This window comes from Ursus americanus, chromosome 21 (genome assembly GCF_024610735.1).
Source record: "Ursus americanus isolate L20-20 chromosome 21, mUrsAme1.1.p, whole genome shotgun sequence".
Taxonomy (NCBI): Eukaryota; Metazoa; Chordata; class Mammalia; order Carnivora; family Ursidae; genus Ursus; species Ursus americanus.
This window is the reverse complement of record NC_142147.1, coordinates 10,323,908-10,341,512: the sequence shown is the minus strand read 5'-3', so window position 1 is coordinate 10,341,512 and position 17,605 is coordinate 10,323,908. Positions and strand designations below refer to the sequence as shown.

General features: G+C 42.3%; 1 pseudogene; it reads right to left on the bottom strand.

Moving 5' to 3' along the window:
- Positions 1-16,177: 16,177 nt before the first annotated feature.
- Positions 16,178-16,841, bottom strand: LOC123798376 (large ribosomal subunit protein uL1 pseudogene; annotated as a pseudogene).
- Between the last annotated feature and the right edge of the window lie 764 nt (positions 16,842-17,605).

Genomic DNA, 17,605 nt, shown 5'->3' with positions numbered 1-17,605 from the left:
TAGATAATTTATGGATCCTTCACTGTAAGACTGCATTAAACATTACCCAAGCTCTTATAAGGCAGTATTCTTAAATTTGGAGGATCCAAAATCTTTTTGAGAGTTAAGAACTGTCCTCTGTCCAGAACACACACACACACACACACAAGCACACACACACACACACAGAGGCACACACACACACACACACACACACACACACACAGAGGTGCGCGTGCACACGCACACACACACTTTTTCATATAACTTTGAGGGAGTTTGTGGACCCTGGAAAGGCAGCTGACCCCTTGCAGAACCTTTGTTAAGAATGCCTGCTCAAAGGTGAATAAGAAAGTGGGCTGGCCATAAGGACAATCTCCTTTCTGTTAGGGCAAATTGTTACTCTAGGTCTCTGCCTTTGGACTGGACTCAACCGAATTCAGTTTATTCCTTCAGTGATATAGTGTAGGACGCGAGTAAAAGAAGAAGTGAAGGAAGTATGTAACTTGTTCTTACTCTCAGTGAGCTTTCGGAGCTGCCCAGAACGTGACTTGGCCAAGTTACTGGGCCTCAGCTTTTTCATCGCCAAAATGGGAATAACTGTATTTATGTCCTAGGATTATTGATACAGTTACCCAGGGGGCAACTAGCACGAGAAGCTGAGAATTCTTGCAGGGAATTTAAGAGAGTACCAAACACTCAGTAATCAAGATAAATAATATTTGAATGCAATATTTTTAAAAATTGAAATTAATGCAAACAATCCATGGTGAACAAAATATCACAATTTAAAGTAAAGACAGGATTAGAATCACTGGTTTTTCCTTTTACCCTGCATTCCAATATGGCGGGCAGAGCACTGTGACCGGTCCTAAGAATTTGGTGGCTAAAAAATATGTGGATTGGGGCGCCTGGGTGGCACAGCGGTTAAGCGTCTGCCTTCAGCTCAGGGCGTGATCCCGGCGTTATGGGATCGAGCCCCACATCAGGCTCCACCGCTATGAGCCTGCTTCTTCCTCTCCCACTCCTCCTGCTTGTGTTCCCTCTCTCGCTGGCTGTCTCTGTCGAATAAATAAATAAAATCTTAAAAAAAAAATATGTGGATGTGGCTAATCTAATCCAATTTTTATCTGGAGCCTTAATCTTGTCTAAAACACATGGCTCTCTAGCCTCCCTGGCACACGACTGGGACAGAGCGAAACTCCTCTGAAGGCCCACAGCTTTGTGACAGTCCTCCCAGGATTTCATTCCTGTGGGTCTTTTTCCTTCAGGATAAGCATCCCACCTTCCTCAGCTGCTTTTCACAGGACACAGTGTCAGACCAAGAGGTGATAAGCTTGGCTAATGTCTGGCCTAAAGCAGGATCCTAGAACTCAGCCACTTTTGTGTGATCTGAGGAGATCCAGGACAGATCTGGGGGTGGGAAAGGGGAGGAGAGAAATAACCAGACTTGTCTTCTCCTTCCTTGCAAAGCTTAAAAGTGTGCTTAGAGAAGTCAAGTCTTGGCAACAGTGTAGCTGATGAGTTTTTTCCTCCCGTGCTACCTTGGTGACATACCTAGACAGTCACATATAGGTAATTATGATCTGAAGTGAGTGTGAATTATGATTCTCAATGATATGTCCTTGTGATTTGTTGCAATATAAATAATGGTGATTTATGGTGGCTTCACCAACTGCTCTGTTGGTGATGGATCGTAATAGTAGATCATGATAATTATGAACTCAGCACAGAGCTGTTTTCCCCTTGTAATGCCACCGTAACACGGCCGGCGAGGCTGCCGAACATCACAGCCTGTCTGCTGGATGCTGGATTGTGTTCAAGGGGGGCGCTTTGGTCTTTCATGTAATTCACAGCAGTTTGTCTCTAATAATTGTCCAGGTGGTTGTAGTATTACAGGCTGATGGCATTTTACTTGTAGATTTTTTTATTCTAGATGCAAATGAAAATTCCAGAGTTTGTCATTCTTTGATTGGAGGAAAGAACGGGGAAATGCTGAAGTTCGGGGGCGAGGGGTGGGGGGGGCAGCGAGCAGGTGACAGAATCCAGATCCCTCTCCTCCCCTTTCTGCCAGAGCCCCCTCCCTGACTCAGGCCTGGGCTATGTCATGCAGACTGTGTCACTGTGTTTATTAATTTTTCTGATTTACACGGAAGAACTTTTTCTCCAAAGAACACGTGATACCCGTCATTAAGACTCCACTTTCAGCCCCTCCGATCTATAAAAATCTGCTTGATTTAGAACAATCATTTCCCAAATGGAGTGCAAGAATGCCAGATCCATGGGTTCTGTGAAAAAAAGAGTACTTGTAGTCAGCTAACTTTGGAAAATGCCAGGTTAATATAAATGAAAAATTGGTACAGACTTTTATAAATGAAAGATACATTTTTAAAAAATTTAAATTTAAATTTATTTCTTAAGTAATCTCTACACCCCATGTGGAGCTCGAACCCAACCCCAAGAGCCAGCCAGGCACCTCATAAAAGATAAATTTTCAAAAAGGTAAGTGAAACCATGTTCTTTACTGCAGGACTTCTTAGAGACTTTGGTAATGGGCACAGCTGAATATTTATGGAAATGACATGGCACACAATAGCCCCTTAGCTATGATCAGCCCCAACCTCTGCGTGGTGGATAAAGATGGCCATCAATTCCTCACCAAGCCTCCCGTTACCAGGTAGAGTCTAATTTCCCTACCCTTGAACCTGGGATGGCCCCATGACTTGTTTTAACCAATAGGATGTGGCAGAAGTGATACAGTAATTTCAGGGCTACGCTTACAAGATCTGAAGCTCCCATCTGTTTTGCTAGGAACACCCCTTGCAACTTGACCTTCATGCTGATGAAGTTCGAGCAGCCTCAAGGAAACACCTATGTGGATGAAAACTTAGCCAGCCATGGGATTGAGGCCACTTTGGACCTTCCAGCCCATTCAGCACCCCGACCAATACCTCAGGAAGAGGAAGAACCTTCTAGTCAATCAACGGATCTGGGAGAAATAAGTTGTTGCTATTTTAAGACACTGAATTTTGAGGTGGTTTATTATACACAAGAAATAACTGAAACATTCTGCCTCTTCTTCCTTATTTTTTTATGACACGCTGTTCCTTTCTTTTGCAGAATTTTGCACACCTTGTTTACTTGTTTTCTTCCCTGCTGTAAGCTCTTGAAGTGTAGCATCCGTATTTATTTTGTTTGCCTCTGTATACCCCCAGCTAGCACACTGACTGGCACAGACTTGACCTTCACAAAAGCACATTGAATGAATAAGCATCTTTTGGGAGACAGTTTCAAAACACTAGTCTAGTATGTAGACAGAATCAAGGGATGACTAATTATATGACAGAAGGACCCCGTGCTAAAGCAGAGATTAACAAAGGCTCCCTTAAATATTGAGACTGCATGCTGCATCAAAAACAGGATTCAATGTGGAAACCCCAAATTACTGAAAATTCACCAGAAACATGAGCCCGACCTCAGGACAGTCATGTAGCACTCACATCAAGAACAGCAAAATTCCTACTCATATGCCTCCCTTTTAATCCCTTCTCAGGGGAAACGATATTCTGAGGTGGTTGAGTATCACTGACAAGATGTTTTTATTCTTTTAGTAGATATGCATATAGATGGAAAAATACAGAACAAACACCAGATCTTGTGCTATAGGCTTCTTATCCATTTGTGCTTTTGTTTTATTTGTGCTTAGGTTTTGAAAGTTATGCACCTTAGTATATGTATGTCTAATTTTTTCCTTTTAACTGAGGTAGAGTCTTCCATTTTATGACTAAACATCGGTCTATTGTTCACTCTGCTATTGATGGAGAATTGAATTATTTCCCGTATTTATTATGGTAAACCAGGCTATCATGGACATCTTCGCGTACACCTGTGCATGGTAAGAGCTCATTGAGGCCCTTTTCCAGATGAGGAACTTGAGGATCATAGCACTTAAGGGACTTGTCTGATCTCAGAGGGTTAATCAGGTTAGGGCCAGAATTCCAGTTCAGACCGTGTGTCTTACTTGCTGCACTTCGCCTCCCAAAAGGCCGTAAGGTCTTCCAGACAGCGGGGGTACTGTGTGGAGAGGGATCTGAGAAAGGAGGTTTCGTGGCTGCCTCATGAGACTGAGCTGAGACTTGCTTCCGGTTCCTGCTGCCAGTCATGGAGCAAAGACACGTCAGGAAACTTAACAATGAGGAGACAGTACAAGATCGGTGATCCCAAGTCACAGGATCAAGACCCAGCTTTGCCACTTCCGAGCCGTGGGACTTGGGGCCTGTTGCTTCATTTTTCTGAATGTCATCTCTAAAATTCTAACACTCTAACACTTAACACCTCGCCTTGGTTGTGAGCCTCAGGGGAGGTTATGTGCAGGGAAGAAGCTTATCCATTCATGGACATTTAATTGGTTAAATCTGCTAATGGAAATTTAAGACATGGCACCCAGTTTTTGGCTCTTGATGATTTGTTTGAGAGAATAAGTTGCATTTAAGGACAGAAAGGCAGAGCCTGACATCTGAGAGCAGGAAGCGGTGTTTTCCTGGGGACGGGCAGTCTGGCGTTCTGTGAGGTACAAGCTGATCGCTTATGCTTCAAGGACCTCTCGTCTGGCCGGTGATAGAGTTCCAGTCCAGCCAGCACGGGAGTATATAACTACGCGGATAAGTGGCCAAAGTTCTGGGCTTTTCTGATGAGGTGAATGTGGGTCCTTGTTTCTTAGCTTTAAGAGAGGGCCTTAAATAAAGTACATGCATCCATCAGTGACCTAGGTCTTGGGTTCTGGAATGTGTGAGGAAAAGGGGACTTGGGACACCGAGTGTCTCCAGAGCTATAAGGTGGTTTCAGTTCCACTGAACTTAGGGATAAATGCTGTTTGGTATGTGCCAACCATCCAGTGCCAACATGGCGACCTTCATTCTTGTTGTTCTCTTGTTCGTCTCTTCAGCATGCTGTAATTTGGTCCTGAAGCCCTGCTCAGGTCTCCTGTAGCTAGGTGAAGGAATGGTTTAGTGGGTCCCTTCGCATCTTCATTTTTCTAATTGGAATAGACTTGGCCTTCGGTGGCTCCACAGGCACCCGACACCTGCAGCAGCGCTGGAACATTGAACAGAACTGCAAGCATTTCAGAAACCCTGAGCATACCTCCCCCATTTAGCAGATGAAAATCTAAGGACCCAGAGAGAGAGAGACTCACTGAGGATCTCACAGGCATTGAACAGCGTACAAAGAATCAGAAGCAGGGAGTAGTGCGCCTTTCACCTTTTCTGTTGACTCCCTCCTCCTGCGGACACTGTCCAACATAGCCCATCCCCTGGAACTGGCTCTTTCTGTCTTTGCCAATAGCCAGTATTTTGGTGTCTCTGGGCAGGGTGGGGTTAGTCAGGTGTCAGACTGTGTTCTGAGTGCCCCTCTGAAGTCTGGCCAGGGGAGAAAGAGGTTTCTTATCTACAGCTTCCTCTGTCCCATTGGCCCAGTTTGGAAAGGGCAATTGTTTACATGAGTTGGGGATCTCAAACCACTCCCTTTGGCCGGCTTTTTCCTCCTACCAGAGATAGCAACAGTTGGTAATGCCTACTGGGAGGACTGTGTTGAGAATGATTCAGAGGCTGAAGTAGATCTGTGATCCATTATTGCTGTCTGCCATGAGTATGGGCATGGGGACTGGTGATGTATGTGGCATGTGTTTCAATTCCTCCTTACCTGACATCTTCAGAGTTCTCCTAAAATCCTGCAAGAGGCAAAAATGGGCATGTGCAGCCTTGCAGTGGTTGTTACAGAAACCACCACTCACATAAGGAATTTCTTCATTAACCCCAGGGTGCACATGGAACAGGCTCTTCAATCCTCTTGCCTGTCTGCTTCCCCCTTGTAAAGCAGCTGACCTAGCTTCTGCTACTGAGATCCTGACTAATTGTCACCCCCTCCAAGCACACCTTCACTGAACTTTGGGAACAGAAAGACTCAAAAACAAAAGCAAGAAATAAAAGAGCTGTCAGAAAGAATCTACATAGAAGCCTGAAGTTGTGTTTTCATAACTGAATAAATAACTCCTTGAGCAATAATTTGTTTGCAAGCTGTTAATTAGCAGCATAATTAATTTCTGCAGATTATAAATAACAGAGCACAAAGTGTCATTCCCAGGAGAACCAATGAAAAATTACCTAAACCATTTTCAGAACCAAAAATAGTTCACAATGTAACAGATTTAAATGAGTTCTAGAATCTGGATGGTGCCACTTTCTTTCTCCTATAGGTTAAAAAAAAAAAATAAAAGAAAGAAAGGGGAAAAAAATTCCCATAAAACTCAACAACTATGAGCTTGTATCTGAAGTCAGAAATTCATTGGTGAAAGCAGAGTTTCATTAATCACCATGTTCTCTCTTATGCCTGGCATGTCAGGAAGGAAAAAAAAATTTCTGTTTATCTCTGCTTCAAACAAACAGCCGAATAAGTAGATTATTCCCAATAGAAAGATTTTCCCTATACTCTAATCTCAGTGCAATCATTCATTGCTCTAAATGAGTAGTTACTTAAAATGTTAGGAAGGGATGCTAATTAGCTCAAGGAAAGCCCTGCCAAGTATTTAATTTTCAGAAAGCAAAATAAAGATAGGGAAGGCCTTTCAACCTTCTGCAGCCTGAAGCCATTGTTTCGTATCTCATTGTGCACTGTGGGCATCTTCCTAGTAGTAGCATCTGGACTATGGGATGCTGGCTGAGTGGTGTGAGTTGATCTCTAGGTTGAGAAACTTGAGTGAAAGGGTGTTCTTGTAGTTTAAGGAGAAAGATCCTCATAACCTTATTTATAACCCAGAATCTTTTCCAGAAGGATTTAAGGGAACTACCAAAGACACAACATTTTTAAAAGTGATAAAATGAGTCTAAGGAAGACCAAGGTGGATGGATGCTGGAAGGAAATTGACCTAAGAGGAATGAAATTGATATTCCAGAGACAGCAGTCAGCAGATGCTACGGTTTCAGAAGCGTTTAGCTCTGAGCTTTCCAGTGGCCAAGGTGAGGAGGGCAACGTGGCACTAAAGGAGGACAGGTGAGAAGCTGAAAAGCACGGCCGGTAAACAGTATAATCGATGGTCAAGGCACGGGCACTAGAACCGGGTGAACAGTGGTTCACATTGACCTCTTCATACACAAACTTTGTGATCTGGGCAAACTATTTGACCTCCTTGTGTCCCAGGATTCTTCTTTATTGAAAAAGAATTCAACCACTATTTTATCTGAAAAGTTTTCCACCCACAAGAAGTCATAGGAATAGTACAGAGAGCTCTCTTGCACTCTTCCCCCAGCTTCCCCCAATGACAACATATTTGGTTCAATAGATTCAATTGAATTCAACGATCAATACCGGGAAACAGACATCAATGCCACACCATCAACCAAAACCCTATTCGGATTTTACCTGTCCCAGCTTTTGCTTTTTAAAAAAAAATATATAAAATAATAATAAAATAAATGATGATGGTGATGATGATATGTAGCCACAGGGTTTTTGTAAAAACGACATGGTATAACACATGTGACTTACTTAACTGGCTGCATAACAGGCACTGAATAAATGGTAGCCACCACCTTCCTCTTCATTACTGCATAGGGGCTACTGAGAAGAAGGTCATTAGCCACGGCAGCTACATAATGTTTCTTAGACACCAAATGTGTCTGATCAACGCCGACTTCAGTGGGAAGACATCTATTTGCTTAAGTATGACAAGGCTCCAACCAGAAAGAGGGTCCATTTAAGAAGCATGAAATGCAGACCAGTACATCGAATTGGGGTTCTGGTGACAAAATGGAAAGAATCGAAGGATCTTCATTTCTGTTTCAGACAGTGGGTTTATTTTCTGCTTCCCCAGCCACCCAGAAAGGAGAGCTCCTTTCTCATCCCTCGGATATAAAAAGAACAAAATGCCTAATTATAGACAGTGCTTTTCTAAGATCCGAGCCAATGCCGCCGAGGAAGCGGGTATGAGTTTGCAGTTTTATTGTTGGCCCCTGTGTGTATTTGAATATTTCTGCAGATGCTTGTGTTATTCCATTCACTTGCATTTGACATAGCTAAGCTCTTATTATATATGTGCATTTCATGGTGCTTGCTAGGCTCTGCAGGAAGCGCAAGACTGAAAAAGAGATGACTTTTACCCCCAAGAAGCTTATAATCTAGTGAGGATCGGACGGACACACACTTTAATATTGTTTCTCATTGAATTTCTGTATTGCTAGCTATTTTATTCAACTCTTGAGTAATACTGTATCGGGCTCAGTAAGCTGACTGTAAAAGGAATATCTGCTTTAGAAGGTGTTGCCCTGAAGCTTCTAATATTTTTGGAGGAAAAAGGAAACAATTATTTATTTATTTATTCAATATTTCCTGAGCACATACTATATGCTAGGTTCAGCAATGGACAAGAAAGACAATATTTCTGCTCTCAAGGATTGTATCCTCCCATCAAGGAGGAATATGGGACACTGGGTAAACCAATGATGAAAACAGATTGAAGAGTAACTGGTAGGGGGGAGGGGCAGGATGCAATTGGCAGATGACGACAAAGGAAGCCCTCTCTGCTAAGGCAGCACTTGATCTGACACTTGCACAGTGGGGAGGATGCAACCTTGTGAAGTTGCAGGACAGGTGGGAACACGTGACAGACAGAGGGACCTACGAGTGTAAAGACCCAGGGGCAACCCTTTGTGATATGATCATAATGCTTCGTGCGATGTAGGCACGTCATACTTGTGTGCTGACGGATGAAAGTGCCAATGAGCGTGTTGAGAAGGTCAGAGACAAAAGGTGGTTCTTAGACGGTGAGAGTGAGTTTCCTGGAAGAAGGAGACATTTAGCTTGGCTTCGAAGATGAAATCTTCTGGATAGATGGAAAAGGGATGGCCTTTCCCTGGGAAATGCCACGAACAAGAGTCCTGTGGAAGGTCTTATTTGGGAGAACATCAAAATGGGTCAGAAAAGAGGTGGGCACAATTATGGGGGCTAAAAAGCATCTATTACCATGATGATGATGATGATGATGATGATTTATTATAGGAATTATTGCTACTCATTGCTTATTATTCTTAATATTAAAGTATTTAATAATATTAAACATTCATTAAAAGTTGACTATGTGCCAATGACTGTGATAAATATCGTGCCTTCATCCTCTCATTATTGTCCACATTCCATTTTATAGTTGAAGAAATTGAGGGTCAGAGAAGTTAAGTAACTTGCCTCAGGTCACATAATTAAGTGACGGAGCCAGGACACGAACCCACATCTGTCTGACTCCAAAGATCATGCTACATTATATGAAAATACAGTTTAACAGGTGCTGTTGAATCTGTTTCCCCAAGTCATTCTCCTGAGATCCCAGAGGAACTGGCAAATACTAACTAAAGTCTATGGAACAGTGAAAGAATACAGTGCTTATTAGTTAGATGACGTTAGTGTCGTCATCAGTGGCCATGATGTAATTTCATATTTATACTATTATCTTGCCCATGTCAGTGTGGTGGTGGTAGTAATGGGGTATGTCAGGAAGGGTTAAATGCTATCTGGTAGAGGAGATAGGTTGTACTGAGTTTCTCATTTTCTTACTTGGCTCCTTTTGTGATAAGAGTAGTGCTTGGCTATGGTTGGAAAGCTCAGTACTTGCCACTGATACTGTGGTCCTGGAGTGAGTTTTTCTGTGCCAAGCAAATGATTCTTGTACACGGCTGAGGTTGTCAACTGATAAGGCATGGCAGATGACTTTAAGAGTGCCATGCTTTCTGGGCACAGATCCAAAGTCATAATGCTAAAGGAAAGTGTCTGATTAGAGCGTAGGGCAAGAATAGCAAGACTGTGGCTTTCGTCACACTGCACCCATGACCTAGTTAATGCCACTTAGCCCATAGAACAGTTATAGCTATGATCCTGGCACTTTGTCACGTATTCCTGTGCTGTTGTCTGTAATGGACACTGATGAAGAGAATAACTGATTCAGCACACTCACAAGACCTGAATTCTGTTCCAAAATAATGTGCAAAGCTGCAAGTACAATGCCTCGATGAACATGGCACAAATGCACTTAAAAAAATCGAATTTCTTGTCCTTTTCCAACCCTTTTCCTGGCACTGGTGCTTACTTCTTTTGTGCTATTAGACAACTCATTTCTACCTCTGAACTGTCCCTTTATCATCTCTAGATAAAGGTTGGTCAGGGAGGCAAATTGTGTTAATTTCACATGCCGACTCAGATGTGTTTTTAAGGAGCATTGAATAAAGGAGCATTTCAGAGCTATGTTCAGGCTCAAAAGGAAAGAGTTCTGTGATCGATTGGTGATGTCTGCTATGGATGTAGGAAAAAAAGTGTGCGCATGTACGCACATGCTATGTATTGTCCTTGTTGGTTTCTAACTTTCTGCCATATTTAATGTTAGATTAAATATTATCAAATTAAATATCTGATTCTGTCTCAACAACTCATCATTGCAGAAGACTCATCTATACTGCTCTCTTGGGAGTGGATCAGTAAAATCATCCTTATCTTTAAGAGTAGCATGTTGTTATAACAACCTGAATGAAGTAGAAAAGATGCAAGACTTGTGAGCTGTGGGGGGGAGTAGGGCAGACTCTCAGAGTCACACCAAATCCCTTTCTCCTGGGACTCTGGTCTTCTGACAGCTGTGAGGACCCCAAAGGCATTCTACCTTTTAGGTGTGTTGTGGAAAAGCACATGAGTGAAGATCTGGTCCTTTGCATGATGTGGCTGATGAGACACCCCCCACCATGGTTAAAAGTGGTGAACAGCATGGGAGGCACAGGAAAGGTGGGTGGAGGGCGACCTTTATAAGGCTCTGATTCACTCGCCGCCCTTGACTTGAAGCCTGGGCAGCACAGTCCTGCCCTGGCTCAATATTATTTAAAGCCACAGCCTCTTTTCTCTTCATCTTTTTCAGTTCGCATTTTCCATTATGTTTTCCCATTTGGAATGAACAAAATTTCCTCTTCTCCACTGTACTTTTTTTGGGCTCTCAATTCTTCCCAGGTATGCTATGTATATGTGTGGGGTGGGGTGGGGGTATGGTTATAGGCTTCTGAGCAAGTCAACCAGCTTTTTCATTCTTCTCCATGCCATGTTCCATTGTCTGAGAGTAAAAGTCTGGACTCATAAAGACCTTCTTAGAGTATTACGGAGTATTATAGATAGTAACCATCATATATATATAAAGTCATGTATATATGTACACATATATGTGTTATATATATGTTGCAGATTTTCCTAAAAGACTATTTATCTTGTGATTTTGTAGATTGCATCTTGGGCATCATCCACTTAATACAAAAGACAACTCAGTAGAGTTATTTATAGAAGATTCACAGAAGAGGGAATGGAAATGGCCAATAAGCATATGAAAAGATGCATAAACTCTCATTATTAATCAGCAACATTTTTTTTTTTTTAGTAGCCTCCACACCCAAGGTGGGGCTTGAACTCATGACAAGAACCAGAGTTCTTGAACCAGTCAGCCACCCCAGCAATATTTCTAATAAAAGCTATAACGCAAACACTTTAAGTATGTTATCATCCAGTGCTGGTAATGTGCCAAGGGAAAGGAGGAACTCACAGTCAAAACTCCTTTCCTCTCCATCCCAGTCCATATGCTCTTTGCTTCAGTCAGTACCCATCTTGTTGGGGTTCATCTGGTGGGTCATTCATTTCTAGAGGTTTAAGCCTTGGTAGTATTACCAATTTGGTGTTTCTGGCATCTTTCATTAATTTTTTTCACTGGAAAAGACAGCACCAGGAACTTTTAGGTTCTCCTATTATTACTTTTCCTCACATTCATTATGTGGTAAAGACCCTCTTCATGGCAAAGATTGATCATCTTAGCCAACACTTTCTTTTGAGGAACATGAAGTGGTCAGTTGGGAGTCTCGACTTTGTATTCAGTGGAACAATTGTGTCCTTTGTGGAAGAAAGCCTTTCCTCCTGGAGTATGAAGACCCCCTAAATCAGCAAAGTCCAGGATTACGGAAATAAAAAGGGAATATTTTTAGGTGGTTTGTTATTAGTTGAGATAGTCAGAGGAGCCACTAATCCACTCATGTTTCCTGCTCCCTTATATTCTGGCTTTACGAGAAATGACATCATAATATTGGTCTCTGATCTGCTCAGGGCATAGATTACAGGCTACAGAATAGTTATTTAGTCTCTCAAGATATTGTCTCCAATAGGTAATAATCCAGTAGGTCACTCTATCATTTTGCAAGACCAACTATTTATGGATGATGGGATACATGGACAGATAAGTAAACCCTATGAACATCAGAAACTGCCTTATTTCTTTTGCTATAAAACGAAGACACAGTGTTTTATGTGATACCATGATCTCAAACAAAGAATTTAGTGATTCCATGCCTGGTGGGACTGCCAGACATGGTGAACAAGGAATACAAAACCCTGGGGTGCCTGGGTGGCACAGCGGTTAAGCGTCTGCCTTCGGCTCAGGGCGTGATCCCGGAGATCTGGGATCGAGCCCCACATCAGGCTCTTCCGCTATGAGCCTGCTTCTTCCTCTCCCACTCCCCCTGCTTGTGTTCCCTCTCTCGCTGGTTGTCTCTATCTCTGTCGAATAAATAAATAAAATCTTAAAAAAAAAAAAAAAAGGAATACAAAACCCTGTAGAAGGAACGGTTCCAATATAATCAGTTGCTACCAGATAGTATTCTGGTCCTCAGACAATGATGCAGTATTCAAGACTCTGGTGCACTGAGCAGTGTGGTAACCCAAATTAATTTTATTATTAAACCAGTGCATTACCCCTTTCTTTGCCACCATGACCACATTGTCCATGAACCTATGCACTAGAATGTCTGGAAAAAGATTGACATACATCCATAGGGGTATAATTTGTAGCATGTTTATTGAGAACTTTCTACACAGTGAGGCCCTTTTCTGAGCACTCACATGGAACCAACTACTCGCTTATGCTGAACCCATTTGGAGTTGCTCATCCTTCATTAAAACCTTGTTACCAATCATCTAAGTGTGTTCTTTCAAGTGCCTAGACCTTGCATCACAAGACTAACTGCTTAAAATCCCACCTATTGGAAAATTCTCCCTTTCTGCTTTTTCCTTCAAGGCCATTCTTGAGTGAGGCTGAAATGGCACAGCAATCCATTTCTCACAGGCACCAGAAGTCAGGCTTGATTTTCCTCCTCATTCAACTGATTGTAAGGAATCCTCAGGAGTTTTAGGACTGCAGGGTGGCAGGAGGAACTATGCTTGGATTATGAGGTTCTGGTAAATAACTTACATTTTAAAGATTTGCTCAAGCCTAATTCTATTTATGTCATATCTCCTCGATGGTGGACTGATGCAGGGCCTGCCTGAATTTATGGCTTGGTGGATCAGACAACTCCCACTTCATGATCAACAGTTCAGTTTTCATGGATTCTTGGAATTCAGGTACATTGAGAAAGAGCTGCTTCTTAAAAGGAGAAAAGAACATGGCTTTCCTACCAATCTTGAAGGTCTGTAACTATGATTCTCCTAACACTTCTTTCCTCAAACCTCGTATAGCAACTTGATCAATCAAAAGTCAAACATCATTGGATCTGGGGAATCACAAAGGCCAACTGGCTGAGTTGGGCTAGCTGGAGAACCTTCTTTCGCTCTGAACTCCCTCTAAATTGGCAGCCTATGGTTACTTAATAATTACTTCTGGTATTTTCTGCTAATCGGGATAGAGAAAAATGCATTAGATGGATCAATATCTGCACACTAGGTGCCAGAGGCTGTATTGATTTGCTTCACTGAGAAGACTACATCTGGAATAGTAGCTGCAATTGAAGTCAAACCTAATTAAACTTGGAATAAGCCATTGTAACTCTCCAAGATCCATCTATCTTCTTCACAGATTAAATAGGCAAACAAAGTGGGATTGTGATAGGGTTGATTTTCCAAGACTTGGTTCATAGCAATAATCTTTTTGTTCTTATAGGAATTATTATTGTTTTTGGTTTACTATTTTCATATGGAGGAAAGCTCCAGAAGCTTCCCTTTGACTGAACTCAGGAACTAAGGAAATAACCAACATGGGCTCATGTATCCACTGAACCACTGTTAAATGGCTCAGGCTTAAACTCTACTCTCAGCTCCACTTCAGCCCTTGGTCTACAATTGTGTTGTGAGATCCCAGGAATTAATGATAACTCAGAATAATGCAGTCTAATGATACTATGAACGTCTATATATATCCCTTTTCCCACTGCACAATTACAATGGCACAGGGCCACAGTTTCCTTTAGGGAAGACTAGAAGGGAGATTTGAAACACACACTTGTGATATTATTGCAGACTCTTTCCTTGGGGATATGAAGTTTCTCTCTCTCTCTCTTTCTCTTTTTTCAAGGAATTCTGGGTCAATTCTGAGATTCAGTCCTCAGAATTGGATGCAAGTCAAGCTTCTCTTTACCAGACTGAGTCTTCCAAGATATGGATCAAGTCGGACCTAGGTTAGCTGTCTTAAAGACCCCAGGATAGATATCCTTTCAGCTCAAACCATTCCGATTGTCTTTTCAACTATGTGGCTTATTATGATATTCATGCTCACCTTGCCTCTGGTGTTTGTGCCAGGCTATTAACACCGCTGAAATCAGAAAGCCCTTTTCAATGCACTTTTAATTCTAGCTTGGAATACAGCCGCTCCAGTGCTTTTCAAAGACTGCCACGTCTCTCTTCAATGTATTTCTCAAGGCTTTGGCAGGGGAGTGTTTTTGAACCCTCTCAAAGGTGGGGGAGTGAATGGATTATAACAAATTTACTCCAGCATTCTTTTCTCCCTACATTATTCCAAGGAATTACATGAATATTGACTTTATTTACAGGAGGCCACCACTGAGTCAAGGTTTCTTCTTTTTTTTAAACATGGAGTTTATTTATTTTTTATTTTTAAAATTTATTTATTTGAGAGAGAGTGAGAGCTAGAGAGATCACAGAGGGAGAGGGAGAAGCAGACTCCCCGCTGAGCAGGGAGCCCGATGTGGGACTCGATCCCAGGACCCTGAGATCATGACCTGAGCCGAAGGCTGATGCTTCACCGACTGAGCCACCCAGGCGCCTCTGAGTCAAGATTTCTATCCACCATTTAGAACCACTCCCAGTTGTCTTGGTGAACTTGTTGATTTTATTTATTTTTTAAAATTTTATTTATTGATTACTTCAGTGAAAACCTTGTATTCTTCCTGGTTCAAGCTTATTTCAAGAAGGTGCAACATTTGAAATTATGGTTTGAAATAGACTTTCAGCTATATTAAAAAATGGGGAGATGGAGGGATAAACTAGTTACTTTACCTAAGTTAAATGAAGCAGATTCAAGTAAAAGGTTAAGTCACAGGTATTTCCTACCACACCCAAACCAACTTTCCAGTACTCAGTGCTGGAGGCAAGAACTCCAACAGGGAAGTGTCTCAGGTCAGGAAGGGGGCAGAACCTACCCAGGGGACAAGGGCCTAGAAGTAGCCTTCTAGCTACTGAAGTTTTGCTAAACTCCTCTAAAAAACAGGGCAGATGAATTACAATATTGTACAGGTCTCCTACTTGTATTCTCCTAAATGTCTCACACAATAAATTGCTACCCTGAACATAGGGTATTCAGTGTGGGGTCACACAAGCAAACACTAGATCAATTTCTCAGGACTGTGGACCACTCCCTTCTGAATAATCTAGGAACCCAATCTCCATTTGGAACATTCCTTGTGATTCCTACAGACCAAGAACCCAAAGGCACAATTTGGAGGGATGAAACAAAACAAAAAGCCCATGGAAAGAACCTGGCTTAAAGGAAAGCAACTTCAGGCCATAGGTTAAACACACTGCCAAGGGCTGAGTCAATGTCTTCAATGTGAAGGTCCTACTCTGACTTTCTCAGGGTTATCAGAAAAGCTTCAGTCCTGGTTAGCAGACCTACTGTCACATGTTTTAAGAATTACTCTCTTTTTAAGTATCCAAGAGATCTAAATAAGACTGTATGTTTTCAAAGGTTGATAGAATCCATTTCTTGGTTTGCAGCGTGGAGAAAATGACTACCCATCACTGACTGCCAGAAATTGCAGTCATCAGCACAGTGCCACGGCATGCAATGTCAACTCAAAAAGCACCTGCCTCTCCGGAGTCACAGGCAGACAGGTAATGGTAGCACTAGGGTTTATTAAGCTGTGCCTTGGTACAGGCACTGGGGGTTGCCCATGGTGCTCTTGATGTATAAAGCCTGGATGTTCTGCCAACTCTTGAGCAATGACACCAGGAAATTAACAGCTAAGTGGATGCTGTACACGAGCTCATCATCTGTCATCTTCATGTGGCCAGCAGCCGCTGCCAGACACAGTACCTTCTTCATCTGGAATTTGATCGTGGCCTTCCCTTCATTCGCTCTGGCCACCATGTTCTCATTGTGAGTCAGCAAGGGAGGGAACCTGCCAGGCTTATTCAGGCCTGGGTCCAGTATTCATGGGATCTGCTTAATCAGAGATTCTGAAGCCAAAAAGGCATCATACTTCTTGGCCAGCTTCTCAACTCATTTTTTATTCTTGTTGAGTTTCTTCAGGGCCTCAATGTCCATGTGGGGGTATCCACAGCCTTGGCCTCATTGCAGCACGCCTGGTCCCCCAAAACACATATGGAGAACTTGGAGTGAGGAGTGGACTTAAGCCTGACAGTGCCCAACAAGCATTTGTCTTTGAAGAAGAGTCATAGTTCTTCAAGCTGACCTGCAGCTCCACCGTCTCCAAAAACTTTGGGCACTTGTACCAGCTGTGCGGCAGGACTTCCTGCACTACCTCATACAAGGTGTCGTGAGAGACTTTGCTGCTCATGGTACCACGTGCCACAATAACCGGAAAAGAGACTTGTGAGCCCATTGATTTTAGAATCTCTGGTACATAAAATCATTGCACTAAGTTCAGCTTCATTCAGAATTATATTACTCTCTTTTTAATCTACGATCTTCTCACATATGTTCCTTAAGTTTTGCTGAAATAATTTAGCAAAATCTTGTTGTTCTTTGCGTGTGCCCCTTCTTTTATGGTTTTACTCTGTAACCGATGCCCCAGGGCATGTTGAGATCTGACTGCGGCTTTAGGCCTGGAGCCACTGAGAGGTAGTACATTGAGGCAAGGGGATAATTGGTATTTCTGCTATGTTAGATGATGTCTTTATTGGTTGTTCTAGTGGGCAGGGCCAGCTTCACCAGATAAAGAGGGGCTGCTTCCATTGGTAATAGACAGTCAGATTTGGAAGGTTAGATGTCCTCAGAATCATTCAAATCCTCTCAAATGTCACCGTTTTTATTCTCAACATCCTATTCTTTCCTAGTCAGTGCTCTAACATGTACACAAGAGATCCAATGAGGCTGTTTAGTCAACCTATGTTGAATTTTGAGCAGCTTACAGAATTAGACTCAACATCTTATTTTTACAGCCACCTTCTTTCAGGGCAGTCATAGAGACTCTGATTCTCTGACTATGTCTTGAATAGAGAATTTAAATCTTCACCTTGTCATTTTATTTTTTAAGTTTGCCAGTACAGTTGGAAGTAGCCAATTATTTTGGTTATCTAATGCTGTGTAACAAATCACTTC